Source organism: Astyanax mexicanus, chromosome 7 (assembly GCF_023375975.1).
Source record: "Astyanax mexicanus isolate ESR-SI-001 chromosome 7, AstMex3_surface, whole genome shotgun sequence".
Lineage (NCBI taxonomy): Eukaryota > Metazoa > Chordata > Actinopteri > Characiformes > Acestrorhamphidae > Astyanax > Astyanax mexicanus.
Window position 1 is genome coordinate 17,009,783 of NC_064414.1, and position 14,632 is coordinate 17,024,414.

Here is a 14,632-nt window from a genome sequence, read left to right on the forward strand (position 1 = left end):
TACAATGCTATATAGATGTGCAAGTATGTGTATGGAAGTGAGGAAATAGTCCAATAAGTGACAGAATAACTTAGAGCAAAGTGCAAGTACAGAATGAGTTGTGTGGGAAGTACACACCTTATGTAGCCTACATATTTCTACTTATTTCCTGTGATATAGTCAAGTCATTATCAACCGCTTAATCCATTAAGGGTCGCGGGGGGTGCTGGAGCCTATCACAGCCGGCATCGGGCGGAAGGCAGGATACACCCTGGACAGGCCGCCAATCAATCGCAGTCCTGTGATATATTATTTAACAAATACTAACTGATAACATTTGTATAGGTCTAGAAACACACACGTTATAATGGGTAAATGATACATTTTCTTTATTCACACTCTGTCTGGCCCTGTTACCTCCAGAGGATTAATTAGGTAAAACACCTGCTTATTACATGTCTCTATAATTTTCACTTTTATTTTAAGACACATTTTACTTAAAAATAATTATTAACTAATTCATAAATGTTCACAGCATAAGTTACTCAAGAGATACCTGCTTGAATAATTGACATACATCTTTCCAAGACTGTAAAATACATTTTAGCTATAGAGCACTTCAGTGCACTTTTTTCACTACACTGAATGCCAAATAAAGCTAAATGTTAGACATAGAACATTAAATATGGCCAATTAACTTACATTGTGAAAATACATTTGAGTACTGAATTTGATTATTTTCCCTGGGTGCACATGGGTAAAAGTGAAGTTTATTAAATGTAATAAACACGAACATTAAAAAAAAATTAGGTACACTTGACATCTTAAATCCTTGTGCAGCAATATTAAAGTTATTTATCAGCTTTCTAAATCCTACCGTCCATCGTCGGCACTAATAACCAGGAACTAAGCTCCTAACGACAGGTCTAGAGCTGCGAACATTCGCTGGAACCATGGTTTTGGGAAACACCTGAGTAGCTTAACTAAGGTTCGCACTATGTAATTTACTAACGTGGTTACCTCCATAGTTCCAGCTACGCTTTTGGGAAACACCTGCGCAGCAGCTGCATCATCCAGACTATGTAAGTTGCTAACGTAGTTAGCAACTACGCTTTTGGGAAACGGACCCCAGACTGGCTCCAACACCCCCTCTTCCATTGTCTTCTTCTTTCAGATTTTGGCTGATCGGTCCTTTTTAGCAGGCAACCTTTTAGTTTACGCTGTCTACTTTTAAACTTGCATCCAGGGCTCTGTTAACACTCACCATCTTTTGCAGCATCTTGGTTCTCACAGCATCAATGGAGGTTAGTTGACCATGGACATACATAACATTATCTCCTGTTGAAGTTCATTGCTGACCTGCCACAATGTACCAAGCTGGCTTAAAGCCATCTGGAATCATATATTTTGCAGCCGCTTCTTTAAGGGAGCTACTTTGCCTTTGTCCTTGAGAGCGCTTGGTGCAGCATAGTATCCCAGAAGAGTGCTGCAGTATTTAGATTCAGCCAGCTCAGAAACATTCACTAGCTTACTTTAATTTAAGCATATTATTAATTAAGCATAATTTGCCCTGATAAATCGCTTTTTACACCAATATCCTGGCTCAAAGGGCTCTCCGGATTCTATTAAGGTGGTGTGGAGCTACTTTGAGTCTAGATAACGGTGTAAAAAGGGCAAATTATTCCCCGTGTCACCCAGTCTGAAGGGTGTTCGAGCAAACTGTTAAAATATTTGGATCTCGGAATGCTGTGGCAGAACAGTGGTGTGTTTTTTCATGTTTTACTACACCACAAGTCCATTTTACACCGGAGTTATCCTTTAAGTTATCCAGTATGCAAACTACGGCTTCTTTGACATTTATTTCAAAGGGAGTCCAAACTAGTCAAGCTCACTAAAACTTATGTAAAACCAATATAAAAACAAATGTTTAATTCAGCTACTCTACAAAGAATTTACCTTTCAATCAGCTTTTATACTGAGCAAGGTGCAACAATAACCTCCTTGTATTTAAGTTAAGAAAAAATAATAATAATAATCACTGCCACATAAAAAAAAATCTTTACAGGTTTCGGAAAGAAGCACAAACATATCTACTGAGATTCACTCTAGCAGCTTAAATATGTAAAGATGTTCAATCTAGATTATGCCATGATTATTTTTATTACTTGCAAGTTAATGTTTGTGGTTGCAACTGTGACCATTTTCATTGCAATTAGTGTTGCATAGTATACTGAAACTATATAATCTCAATACTTAGTCATTTAAAACGGGGCAATACCCCATTTATTTAGCCCCTGCTTTACACAAAAATTGCACCTTGTCATCTTATTTGCTTCACATCAGCATAAAGCACATATATGGCTAGAAAAGCTAGAAAGAAATGCTACTGTTTATTTCATTTCAATCCAATTTATATTTATAGCACTTTTTACAATAACTTTTCAGAGAAAAAATGTCCACACATCCTATTAGCAGCACCACAGAGATGCCAATAACTGTGGTGAAGAAATTAAAAATTAAATTAAAGCAGTGGCAAGGAAATTTACATTAAAGCAGATCTCTTGATTTTGGTGTAGTAAAACATGATTAAGAGTACCTAAATTTGTTGAATAGCCCACCTCTGCTCTTATGCAGCCTTTTGTGCTTTTTGCCCAGCACTGCAGGAGAGCGGAGGTGGGCTATTCAACAAAGGTTAGAACTCCTTAACATGTTTTACTACACCAAAAGTGAATTTTATACCGGAGTTCTCATTTAAGAGGAAATTTCTGCATCATCCTAACTTTATTTCTCAGTTTTTAGTTCTGAAATATAATCCAGTGTCTGAGGAGAATCCTGTGTTGTTTCCCTGCGGCTGTCTGTACACAACTCAGATTTTGCACTCGTGAACCGATTCACTTACTGAGTCGACTCTACACTGAACCCATCGTGTAACTTCCTCAAGGCATCCAAACATCCCACAGATCACATGTTAATTCACAAAATATTAGTGGAACTTTAAGTTTGGCTGCATCCAGAAATTTTTGCTAATCGGAGGAGGAATGGAGAGAAGGAGCAGTAGTAATTAGGGAAATGGGATAGCTGATCCCTTCCAGATATGATGTTGACTACTATTAAACTAAGCCAATCACAACACTCACTTTCAGCTCAAAATTGGAAATGTACTGTATATAACACTGTGACTTTTTTTAAAAGCTGAGGTAGAGGCGAGTTAGACCTCCAGCCGAGGTAAACATCAGGCGTGGGTAATGCTGAGGGAAAGTGGAGTAGTCGAGACAGAGGGTTGCTTGTGCATTGCAGGGTTGGGGAAGTCCTGCAGCCACACAGCAGCTGTTTTGAGGAAGGTAGGGATAACCTCAGAACGTATTTGCTGTGAAACATTTAAAATTACTACTATTATTTCAGGTGTAAAACGCAGTGGTCAGTGGAAAGACAGGGAGTGCATGAACAGATGAACAGCACAGGTGGAATGCAGGGACATCAAAGAACCTTCGGCCTAAAAGGCTGTGTAAGATTAACTTCAGACACTATAGAGCAGAGGAGACGTATGACTGCAAGGACAGGGCTCACTCCTAAAAACACAACATCACCTGTCACACAAAGTGTTCAAAGAGAGTGTAGACACAGCTTTTTAAAGAATACTTTACTGGAGTATGTGTAAGTGTTACAGTGCCACTCCTTCAAAGGGACAACCTTGTGGAGAAACAAACACAGTAGATAAAACACCTTTATGGCACACCAAACTCACAGTAATGATCTAATTTGTGAAACATGCAAGGCCTTCTACCAGGCATACATTGAGGTTAGTGATGTAAAAGTGACTGAAATTGAATTTGAGACAAGCGAGCAAAGTGCATCTGATTTGTGGCACAGTGCAAGAAAACTCAGGACTAAAGCTAGTTCTGCAAAAATGTTCTACTACAAAGTACTACTACAAAAAAGACAAATTTCTATGTGTGCACATGTACCCTACCTTTGGAGGCAACTATGCAACCAGTTATGGGAAAGAAAATGAACTTACAGCTTGCAAACAACTTAAAGACCAATGCATGAACATTTCACACAGAGGGACTGTAATAAGACTCTAAAAACCTGGGATGGACACTGGAGTCATTGACTCCAGGATGCTTCTTGAGATAAAAAGTCCTGTGCCAAACAAAAGCACGACACTCATTGATCAGCTTACTCATACAAGCAGTGACCTCAAATTAGTGGATGGAAAGTTTCAGCTGCAAAAAATGGTAGCAGAGGATACTACCTGCAGTTGCAACTTGCAATGTTCTGCACATGTCTGAACACAGCCAGGTTGTTCATCTGGACACCTAAAGAGAATGTTGTTCTTACGGTTTAGTTTGATAAAGTGTATTTACAGGAGCATGTACAGCGTCTGAAAGGTTTTTACTTTTCATGTACGCTTCCTCACGTTGTAGATGAATTTGCTGGGGGACGGTTTACACTGAATAGCAGATACATTTTCATTATGAGAAAGGTCTAGATTAAAAGTGTAATGTGTGCTGTACATCGGAATGCATTTGAGCTGTTTAAATGAATAAATACATTCACTTTAATGTAAAGCATGTACAGTTACACAGAAATACAATCTTTTAGTCTGCTTTATTCGAATGATCTACAATAACAATACATTTCACAAGAGAGAGGTGATGATCATCCTTTTAATTGTGTTAATTGTAAATCTTTATTTTTTTATTCTTAATTCTTTATTAATTAAAAAATGTTCCATGTTTAATCTCATATTTCTTTAAATTTGTTTGCTATAGTATAATTTCAGTATTAGTATATTAAGATATTTAAGCAGGTATCGTATCGAAAGTACTTTTTTAATTATTAAAATGCTAGTCCTGTATAGGCAGGCAACACTAGGGGTGGGGAAAATATATGTCAATACTGCAATATATTGTATTGAATTGATTGTACAATGATACTTTTTTGGGACCAACATTGCTCTAATTTTACTGTAAAGCCATGTGTGTAAGATATGTCTTACTCCTCCCATCCCCTCCTCCTTCTCCCACCATCCCCTCCTCCTTCTCCCACCACCCCGGCCTCATGTTCTTTTTTTCTCCTCTTGCATTCTAGTTTTCTCTTCAGCTGGCCTACATCTGGAGCCATTTCTTTTTCCCCTCTAACATTTCAAACATTACTGTTGAATCTCTATGCATAAGAGTTGTGAGAAATGGGACGAAGAAAAGGAAAAAGGAGTGATGCATTGGCCGGGAATCGAACCCGGGCCTCCCGCGTGGCAGGCGAGAATTCTACCACTGAACCACCAATGCTTGTAAAGGCATGTAGAAAGACTTCTGGTGTTCCCTGAATATCAAATACTGCCTGGAGTACAATCTACAATCACTATTTGCACTTGTTCAAGTCAAGCCAAGAGGATTTTATTGTCATTACATTTGAGTACAGGTACACAGAGTAACGAAATTACACTCCCCCAGGACCATGGTGCAACATGGAACAAGACAATAGACAAACAAAGTGCAAATGTGTGACGATAGTACAACATAAAACTATAACATTACAATAAATACAACAGATGAGACAATTTAACAGACAGGACAGTGCAGATTTTTTTAGATTATGTCTCTCACAGTGGACATGCACCAAAGATGAAAATATCAGAGACCTTCATGATGTCTAAGTGGGAGAACTTGCAAAGTTGCAGGGTGTCCAAATACTTATTTTCCTCACTGTATCTGTCTCTAAACTATAGATGCTGTTTTTAGCTTAATCACTCCAGCCCTGCAAAAAATCTGTGTGTTGGAGCTCCTTGCAATGTGATTATTAGTGATATTATAAAAGTAGTAAAGTATTAGATTATTAAATGGTAGATGATTACAGAGGTAATCAGTTATTGTCTCTTTAATGGTTAGAATTTTTAATTAAGGCTTAGATATTTGCATGGAACTTGAACTATATGTACCAAACTGAAAATATTTGCAGTTTGCTATGCAGCATGTGTTATCCAGGGAACACCAGAAGTCTGTTTCAACTGAGATTAGCAAGCATTGGTGGTTCAGTGGTAGAATTCTCGCCTGCCACGCGGGAGGCCCGGGTTCGATTCCCGGCCAATGCATCACTCCTTTTTCCTTTTACTCCTCACATTTTTTAACATTTATGCATACAAAAGCTGTCTAACAGTACTGTTTAAAATACTACAGACCAAAAGAGACTGCTCCTTGTGTAGGAGGCCTGAAGAAAAAAAAAAAAGAGTAAAAAAAAAAAGAAAGAAGTTGTTCAGACACACGATGTTGGGGTGGTGGCAGGGGTGAAGGAGGGGGTGGGGCAAGTGAGACATGAATGTGAGACAAACCCATGGCTTTACATTAATGTTAGAGCAATGCAAGAAGCATAACAGCTCTTGTGCTCTCTATTAGTTGTGCTCTCTATTAGTCTGCTTCCTGAACTGTACCAGTAGAAGTAGTTAATAGTTTGTAGTTGTACCTATATATGTACAGTACAGTGGTGTAACCTAAACAGAAAGGTGTGTAATAGTCTGTGAGATCACAAAGACTGAAGGCATTTCTCTCGTGGGCTGATGTTAATGCTTACCATTAACATAAAAGTTTTATGTAACTGGGCACTGCTCTCTATCAATCTACTCCCTAAACTGTATCAAGTTAGTTACTTTGCTAGTACTGGGTTGGTCCCCTTTTGCCTTCAGAACTGCCTTAATCCTTCGTGGCATAGATTCAACAAGGTATTGGAAACATTCTTTGGAGAGTCTGGATAGCATCACGCAGTTGCTGCAGATTTGTCTTTTTCGGATCATTCTCTGTAAACCCTTGAGATGGTTGTGTGCTGATGGTTCCAGTAGATCAGCAGTTTCTGAAATACTCAGACCAGCCCGTCTGGCACTAACAACCATGTCACGTTTAAAGTCACATAATTTACCTTTCTTCCCCATTCAGATGCTCGGTTTGAACTGCAACGTCTTGGCCATGTCTATATGCTTAAATGCATTGAGTTGCTGCTATTGGCTTTATTAGTTTGTGAATGATTTAGAACTTTCTGTATTTCTACAAAAAAAGTTGAGGTAAAATTGATCAGATTTTCAAACAGATCACAAAAGCGGAGAGAACCAAATCAAACCACTGAGACAAAAATAGTAGACTTGCTCATTTATTTAGTTGCCTAATCAGATAAAGGCCTCTATCACATTTGGTATGTGATGGAGTTAGCGAGTCTACCCATCACCAGGACTGTGTAAGGACACTGGGACTGGTAAAGTTTTGTAAAAAGCCTAGGTAACAGAGGTAATGATAATTGGTGCACATGTGTACTTACCTGTGAGTCTGATCCTATGGGGAGTGCGAGCGACTTCCAGGGTTTCGTCTTATACTGGGCGGAAGAGCCCACAGCTTTGTGTTAGGGGGGGGGGGGGGGGGGGGGGTGGTAAAGTCCGGGAACCTGTGGAGAAGCCAAGTAATAGTGTTAGAGGTGGAAAAACAAATTGTATATACTTACTGGTAAATTTACTAGTGTATTGTATGTTTCATGTGTTTACTGCGTATTGTGTTTTTTTTTTTATGTAACCCTACCAGGCAGAACATTGGTCTGGGCTGACTGGTTGGGGTGGAGCTTGGTGTATAAATCGGCAGGGGGGTTATTGTGGGGTCTCTCTTTGAATGCGGGTTGTGTCCATGTGACATTGCGGCCTCAGACACTAGCTGGCAGAGGCTATGCCAGAATTAGCCAATTGGGACTGAGCATAGACTGTGACATATAGCTGGACAGAGCATCGTCTCTCAAAAGTGAAGTGAAAGCTGTGTAACCCCACCCATCCCCATAGGTTTCAATGGCAAAACATTATACTGTAATTCTACCTCCTTTATTTAAATGCAACAGCTTGTGTAACCTCTGCTCATATTGTAAAAAAAATATATCCCCTCAGAATTAGTTTTTAAAACGTTATTCAGCTCTATTCAAAAAGGGCTTGGTTACACCTAGCTGAGGTGGAACCAATGACTGTATGGGTGGGACCAATAACAGAGGTCAGCAGAACCTGCATCTTGCAGCCCTAAGGGGCGGGGTTATTTAAATGAGTAGGCTGTCTCTCCACAGTCTTTCTCCCTCCTCTGGTCTGTACTGCGCAGACTCGGGTTTCAGGATCGCCAACATGGCGGAAGATTTTGGCATCATTTTTCATTGAATGAAGGGGAATGGCGACACAGCGTCCATCTTTTTTACAGTCTCTGGCGAAAAATGCATGTTGGTTCCTGAACAATGTCATTGCGCTTATTTTCTCTTTTTACAGTTTTTCCTTTCTCTTTTTCTACTTGCTTGTGCAACCCCAAAATAAACAATCACTTAACGTGTGCAACGTACATCTGAAGTCAGACCTGATTCTTGCAGGGTAAAATCTACCCTCCTTTATGTTTTACAAACCTGAGCATATAGTCACATCTTCACAGGGTAATATGAATGTTGATTGATCAACCTTTTTGAGAACCATGTAGAACAATTAATTTTGAATAATACAAGATTTGCATACTCTTGCCACATACAGATATGTAATACTATTATTTTTGTCTCATGTTTGATTTTGATTTCTTTATCTACTTTAAGTACTTGTGTGAAAATCTGATGTGAAGACTGTGTGAAGATCTAGGAAAATTCTAAAGGGTACAGCAGAGAGCAGGCCTACAGAGCTAATAGTCTGGCTTTGACATTACTCTAACATTACTGTGAACCCACATGTGTGTGTGTGTGTGTGTGTGTGTGTGTGTGTGTGTGTGTGCGCATGAATGTCTGACTCACCCCACCCCCACCTACACCCTGCCACCACCCCTGCCTCGTGTGTCTAAACTTCCTAATACCTCCTTCCTCCTCATTCTATCTAGTTAGCTTTTCAGGTGTACTGCATTAAGAGCCCTTTCTTGTCTCCTGACCTTTTCTTCCATTACTCTGGGTCAAAATGCATAAGAAATAGGAAATAGAAGGAATAAAAAAAAAAAAAGTTTGCATGCATTGGCCGGGAATCGAACCCGGGCCTCCCGCGTGGCAGGCGAGAATTCTACCACTGAACCACCAATGCTTGACTAAGAATGGAGGGGAGTGGTCTCTGTTTTAAAGGAACACAGGAACTCTACATATGCTAGTGGTAGCGTGTCTGTACTAAGGAAGCAGAAGGAGAGCACAGTTTGTGGTCTTTGGACTTATTCTAATGCTGATGGGGAGATTTAGGCTCTCTCAGACCATCCGACCCGCTGACCATTTTTCTTATGTTGTTTACATGGATCCACATGTAGACCAAAGCCAGGCACAGCCTATTACTGGTTTAATGAGACATACGCTTTATGTAGTTAAACTGGTTCAAGCTGAACTGTTGTCTGCTTTTTGATCTTTTGGTAATTAAGTTTGTTTTATGTGGATAACAATTTCCTCAAGTGGATTGGCTTTATTTAGATTGACTTGGTTTAGCCTGGCTTTGGTTAGCCTGGCTTTGGTTAGCCTGGCTTTGGTTAGCCTGGCTTTAGTTAGCCTGGCTTCAGTTAGCCTGGCTTCAGTTAGCCTGGCTTCAATTAGCCTGGCTTTAGTTGGCCTGGATTTGGAATTGATTCCCCTGGCTTTAGTTAACCAGACTTTGGTTCTGAACCCCTTAAAAGGGGTTGCACAGTAAAAAACATCTAGATGCATCTAAAGCATCTAAAAACATCTAGAACCCCTGGTGTAGATGCATTGACCTATATCACGTTACATTGTACAAGAAATGTAGTATGTGGCAAGTTTTTGAGTAGGTTATCTAAAAGTAATAATTATTTTAAACACAGTCCACCAAATTTAGAAACATTTCATACTTTGCTTGGCAGTGTATTCCATGTTTTAAACTCCACAAACCAAGCATTGGTGGTTCAGTGGTAGAATTCTCGCCTGCCACGCGGGAGGCCCGGGTTCGATTCCCGGCCAATGCATAAAACCTTTTTCTTTTCATTTTTTTTTCACTTAAATGCATACAAAATCTGACCCACTGTACTATTAGAAATGTTAAAGACAAAAATGCACACTTGTTCTCTGTGTAAGGTAGGCCTCATGCCACAGAAAGCTTGTAAATAAACATAACCTACGTCAAGATTTTTGCATGATTATTATTAGCAAGAAGGTTTATATTGTATATTGTAGTCTCTTTATGCGCTAATCCAATTATATTAATAACTAATTTTCTCATGTATTTCTTGGTTTCTGATGTGATAGAATTCTCACCTACTACATGGGGGCAGCACCTCTGCAGCACCTCACTGTCTAAAACATCCCCTCCTCTCTGACGGACCACAGCCAGGGCGTTCTCCCAAACAAGATCCTCCCTCATGGACGCAGACTTGTCCTGCAGAGTGGGGTCTTCCTTAATTCGTCTGGCTTATTCGGACGGCTCCTGGAGGAAGAATCAGAGTTTTCCCCGGAAGGAAACACTGCTTTCTTTTGCCTCTTGACCTACCATAAATAAAACACAAATTTATGTTTAAGAAGATACTTTAAGATGATAAGATGAAGAGATGCAAATACTGATATATTTCACACCACATTTGGTAACCAAGTAATCAGTGGTAAAAAGTAAAAGAGTAAATGTAATTTGTTACTAGGGGTGTGACGCGACCTCGTGGCACAAGATCTAGCGAAATTAGTTAAAAAGCTCCGCACGACAGTAGGTGAACTCCGCGGTACAGTTAAAAAGCTCCGCGGTACAGTAAAAAAGCTCCGCGGTACAGTAAAAAAGCTCCACGCGACAGTAGGTGAACTCCGCGGTACAGTTAAAAAGCTCCGAGGTACAGTTAAAAAGCTCCGAGGTACAGTTAAAAAGCTCCGCGGTACAGTTAAAAGGCTTCGCACGACAGTATATGAGCTCCGCGGTACAGTTAAAAGGCTCTGCGCGTCAGTAGGTGAGCTCCGCGGTACAGTTAAAAAGCTCCGCGCGACAGTAGGTAAGCTCAGCACAAACCATAGGCTTAATATGACTGGTTGTGATTTGCACTTATTATTTGCACTATATAAGACCTAGAAAAGTTTTTTTTTTATTCTATTTCTTATAAAAATCAATGTGTGAGAGAAACCAGTCTGTTAAGTGTGCGTTCTCTCTAGTTTTCAAGCCATTTTTCATTTTTGACGTTTTCTTTAAAATTTTATTTTTAAATCTCGTCTCGTGAACCCAGTATCGTGTCTTGTCTCCTGATATTAGTGTCTCGTCACACCCCTATTTGTTACTGTAATCAAGTAGTTTTTATGTGTATCTTTACAGAAGTATTTCCATTTTAGATTCATTTTAACCTTAAATTTTTACCTTATCTTTCTTTTTACTCCACAACATTATGTGAAATCTGTGAGGATGAGGTTAATACAAACACTGACTAACCATTACACATCAAAGCATCACAGAACTTTTTGAAGATGTTGTTCCTGACTTAATGAGCACAGAATAGAAATATACACATATGCCGTTCTGACTGGCATGGTTTTTTTCCCCATTTATTTACACATTTTGGGTGATTTATGTTTTTTTAACAGAGCTACAGACGCAATATAGAAAAACTCATTTGTGAACCTGAATGTAACTTTGTTACAAAAAAATCTCAAGTTTCCAAAACGTTATTTCAGAGACACATCGATCTACATAATGGAAATAGTTTGCCTTCAGTCTTTTGTGCTTTTGATCATTTTAATAAACGTCAGTGTCTTTGTCCACCACTGCAAGTAGTATGTGTCATCATTTAACATAAAAATGCATAAAGTTGTTTTACATTCATCCTAACATACATATTTAATTTGATCAGCATGTAGTTAATTAATCATAAATAAAGTCACTGGTGATTTATAGTGACCGTCTCCGCCTGGAGTCTGGCGACACAGTGCGTAACTGTGAAAAGCAGTATAATGGCGAAATGAAGTTGTAGCGGCCAAAAATATATTACATTAAAATGGTTTAGCACCACCATAAACAATGAATGGGAATTCGTTTTAAATCGCTTAAACAAATAAATACTGAGTCAACATCAACTAACTTGCATGACCCCACCAAGTGAGCCTTAATAGATTTTATTTTGTCAAACAGATCTGACAGAATTACCATTAAAGTGTGTTTGACCCTGGTATAACTGACTACTATCCTATCGGATGCATTAAGAAATATAGCATGTGAGGATCTCAGTGGTGGTTAGAAGAAATTTTATCTAAACATTTCCAGCAGTGCCAAACAAGCATTAAAATACGTGAAAGACCTGGGCCTCTGCTAGAAAAAGTGGAGATCGAGACCAATGGCTTACCTTTAGGCAGTTAAGCAATAAAATTACCTCTTACATTAGAAAGGCTTAAGCTGAATACTACATAGATCTTTTTTTATCTGCTTCAAACGCTATCAATTTCTGGAAAGCTGTTAATTCACTTACAACAAATCAGAGCTCACTCCCACCCAGATCCTTGTGAACAAATCACCAAATTTCTAACCAGAGGTTACATTTTACAACACATTACATACATTTCTAATCTCTACAGTTTATCAAGCAGAATTAGCCGTATCAGGAAAACAGCAAAAGTAATTCCACTCGACAAAATAGATGACCTTTTAGATCCTAATAATTTTGAACCAATGTTAGAATTGTCATCTTTAGTGAATGAGCCACTCAGATTTTCACCAATCTTTCTAAAGCTTTTGATACAGTTGATTATTCACTACTTTTAAAAAGTCTACATAACATCGGTTTTGACCACAATGCTTTAGAATGGATTAGAAATTCTCATAGACAGCAATGTGTGGTCCTGGGACAAAGTGGATCTGCACTGCTACCCATCTCTAAGGGTGTCCCGCAAGGATCAACCCTTGGGCTGATAATATTCAATATTCATATAAATTATATTGTCACCTCCAATTTGCCTCTGATTAGCTAGCAGCACTGTGACACCAGGGAGACGGACAACAGTTAAAAACAGTTTCGCCACTGACCAGGTCTTAGAAGTCTCTGTAAAACGCAAAATCCACCGGAAATCCTATGTAAACCGAGTTACTCACACAGAGGGTCGTGGTCCAGGTCCAGAGAGTAACAATCCACCAGTTTTTACTTTCTGGACCTGGATTACCCACCTCTGTATACACAAGATAGCTAGCTAGCTAAGTAACTAGTGTAAACTCACAGATCTTCCAGTTTTTATCTGTGGGAACCATGGGCCTCATTAATAAAACCTGGAGTGAAAGTGTGCTGCGAAAAAAAAACTGAATATGGCATGCGCCCCCCAAAACATTACATTTAAGAAAGTGTGTATATTTACACCTGAACGCTGTTTAAGCATATAACTAGAATTTAAATTCAACACAACCGAAATATTTTCAGCACCATGTCTCCTTAACTTGTTAGTTAATAAAACTAAATATTCAGAAAATCGGACAGGTTTTTATTATTATTTATAAATGTGCTTTACAACATTCTGTCTGGTAAAAATAGACTAGCCTTTTTACCGCAGAGGATTTTATACAGACTGATCGGTACCAAATTAGCCCTGCCTCAGCTAACGTTAGCATCAGCAATTAGCAACAAACAGGGCTGTTGTGCATCAGTAAAGGTTGGTGTTTGGAGCTGCAGACAAAAAAAAACTTTATTTTCGTGTCTAAACCGCTTCACTGTCCCTCGTTAGCCTTGTGTCAAAGAAGAAGTTAAGTGGAGTTATTAAACTTAACACAGCTGTTAATATAAACCCTATAATACCTAAAGATCGCTACTTTAACCCAAACTACCCATAAATCTCTCATTTACAGCCCGACATCACAAACAAACAGCACAGTTCAGATATCTGAACTTTCTCACCTCATAAACATCGCTCTCCTGCGCCGCTCCGCCGGTAACGGCCTCTGCGCCTCGCGGCTCCGGCGGGATTCTGGGATATATAAGCAGGTGCAGTGTGCTGGGCTCGCGTACTTCTCTCCCGGTGCAGTACGTCATCCGGGAACTTTTCGCGGTTACTGCGCGTTCGGACACACTACCGACCTCGCGTACTGCTGTACTGATCAGTGTGTTAGTACGCGATTTCGGTAATCTGCGTTTAAATGTGCGCAGGTGACCCAGCCTCGTATTCCGCCTCGGTAACGCCCACATTTACCCATAAAAGGTCCATGCAAATCACTTAATGAATATTTAAATATGGGATTCCATATTCATCCTGAGCGGGATAACGGAACGCACCGCAAAAAAAGTTTTAAGGAACAATATGTTGTTTGGTGGTTTTAGCTAACGTGTCTGCAGCAGGTTATAATGTAACTCCACAAGCCAAACTAGGCCGAGCTCCACCCGGTTAAAAAAGTTCAGATTTAAAAAGCTGCTTCACCTGCTTTCCTAGGGTTACCTGTAAGTGGACATCTATTGCTTGATTCCGCAAAGCTGGTCTGTGAACCTAAATCGATTCATTAACCAGTCATCATCATTACACAAAATAATCTTCATAATCTCAATCAATTGGTTGGCTAGATCTTTGGGTTATGCCAAGAATCAATCTTTTGAAGGAATATGGACGCCTCAATACGGTCGCTTAAATGTATGCTGGTTTTCACGACAAATATTTCAGCGATACAAAGCCTTCCCAGTCCCCCACCTTGGAGCCTCTGATTACCTCACCATAATGCTAAGGTCAGCTTATAGACCACTGGTTAAATCACCAA

At 39.5% G+C, this 14,632-nt stretch overlaps 4 non-coding genes across 4 annotated transcripts; 2 read left to right on the plus strand and 2 right to left on the minus strand.

The window, feature by feature from the left end:
• Window positions 1-5,199: 5,199 nt before the first annotated feature.
• trnag-gcc (transfer RNA glycine (anticodon GCC)) lies at window positions 5,200-5,270 on the minus strand. The gene has a single exon. It is a non-coding gene; the product is annotated as a tRNA-Gly (tRNA).
• Window positions 5,271-6,002: 732 nt separating this feature from the next.
• Window positions 6,003-6,073, plus strand: trnag-gcc (transfer RNA glycine (anticodon GCC)). Its single transcript has one exon. It is a non-coding gene; the product is annotated as a tRNA-Gly (tRNA).
• Window positions 6,074-8,963: 2,890 nt separating this feature from the next.
• On the minus strand, window positions 8,964-9,034 carry trnag-gcc (transfer RNA glycine (anticodon GCC)). Its single transcript has one exon. It is a non-coding gene; the product is annotated as a tRNA-Gly (tRNA).
• Window positions 9,035-9,840: 806 nt separating this feature from the next.
• trnag-gcc (transfer RNA glycine (anticodon GCC)) lies at window positions 9,841-9,911 on the plus strand. The gene has a single exon. It is a non-coding gene; the product is annotated as a tRNA-Gly (tRNA).
• Window positions 9,912-14,632: the final 4,721 nt, after the last annotated feature.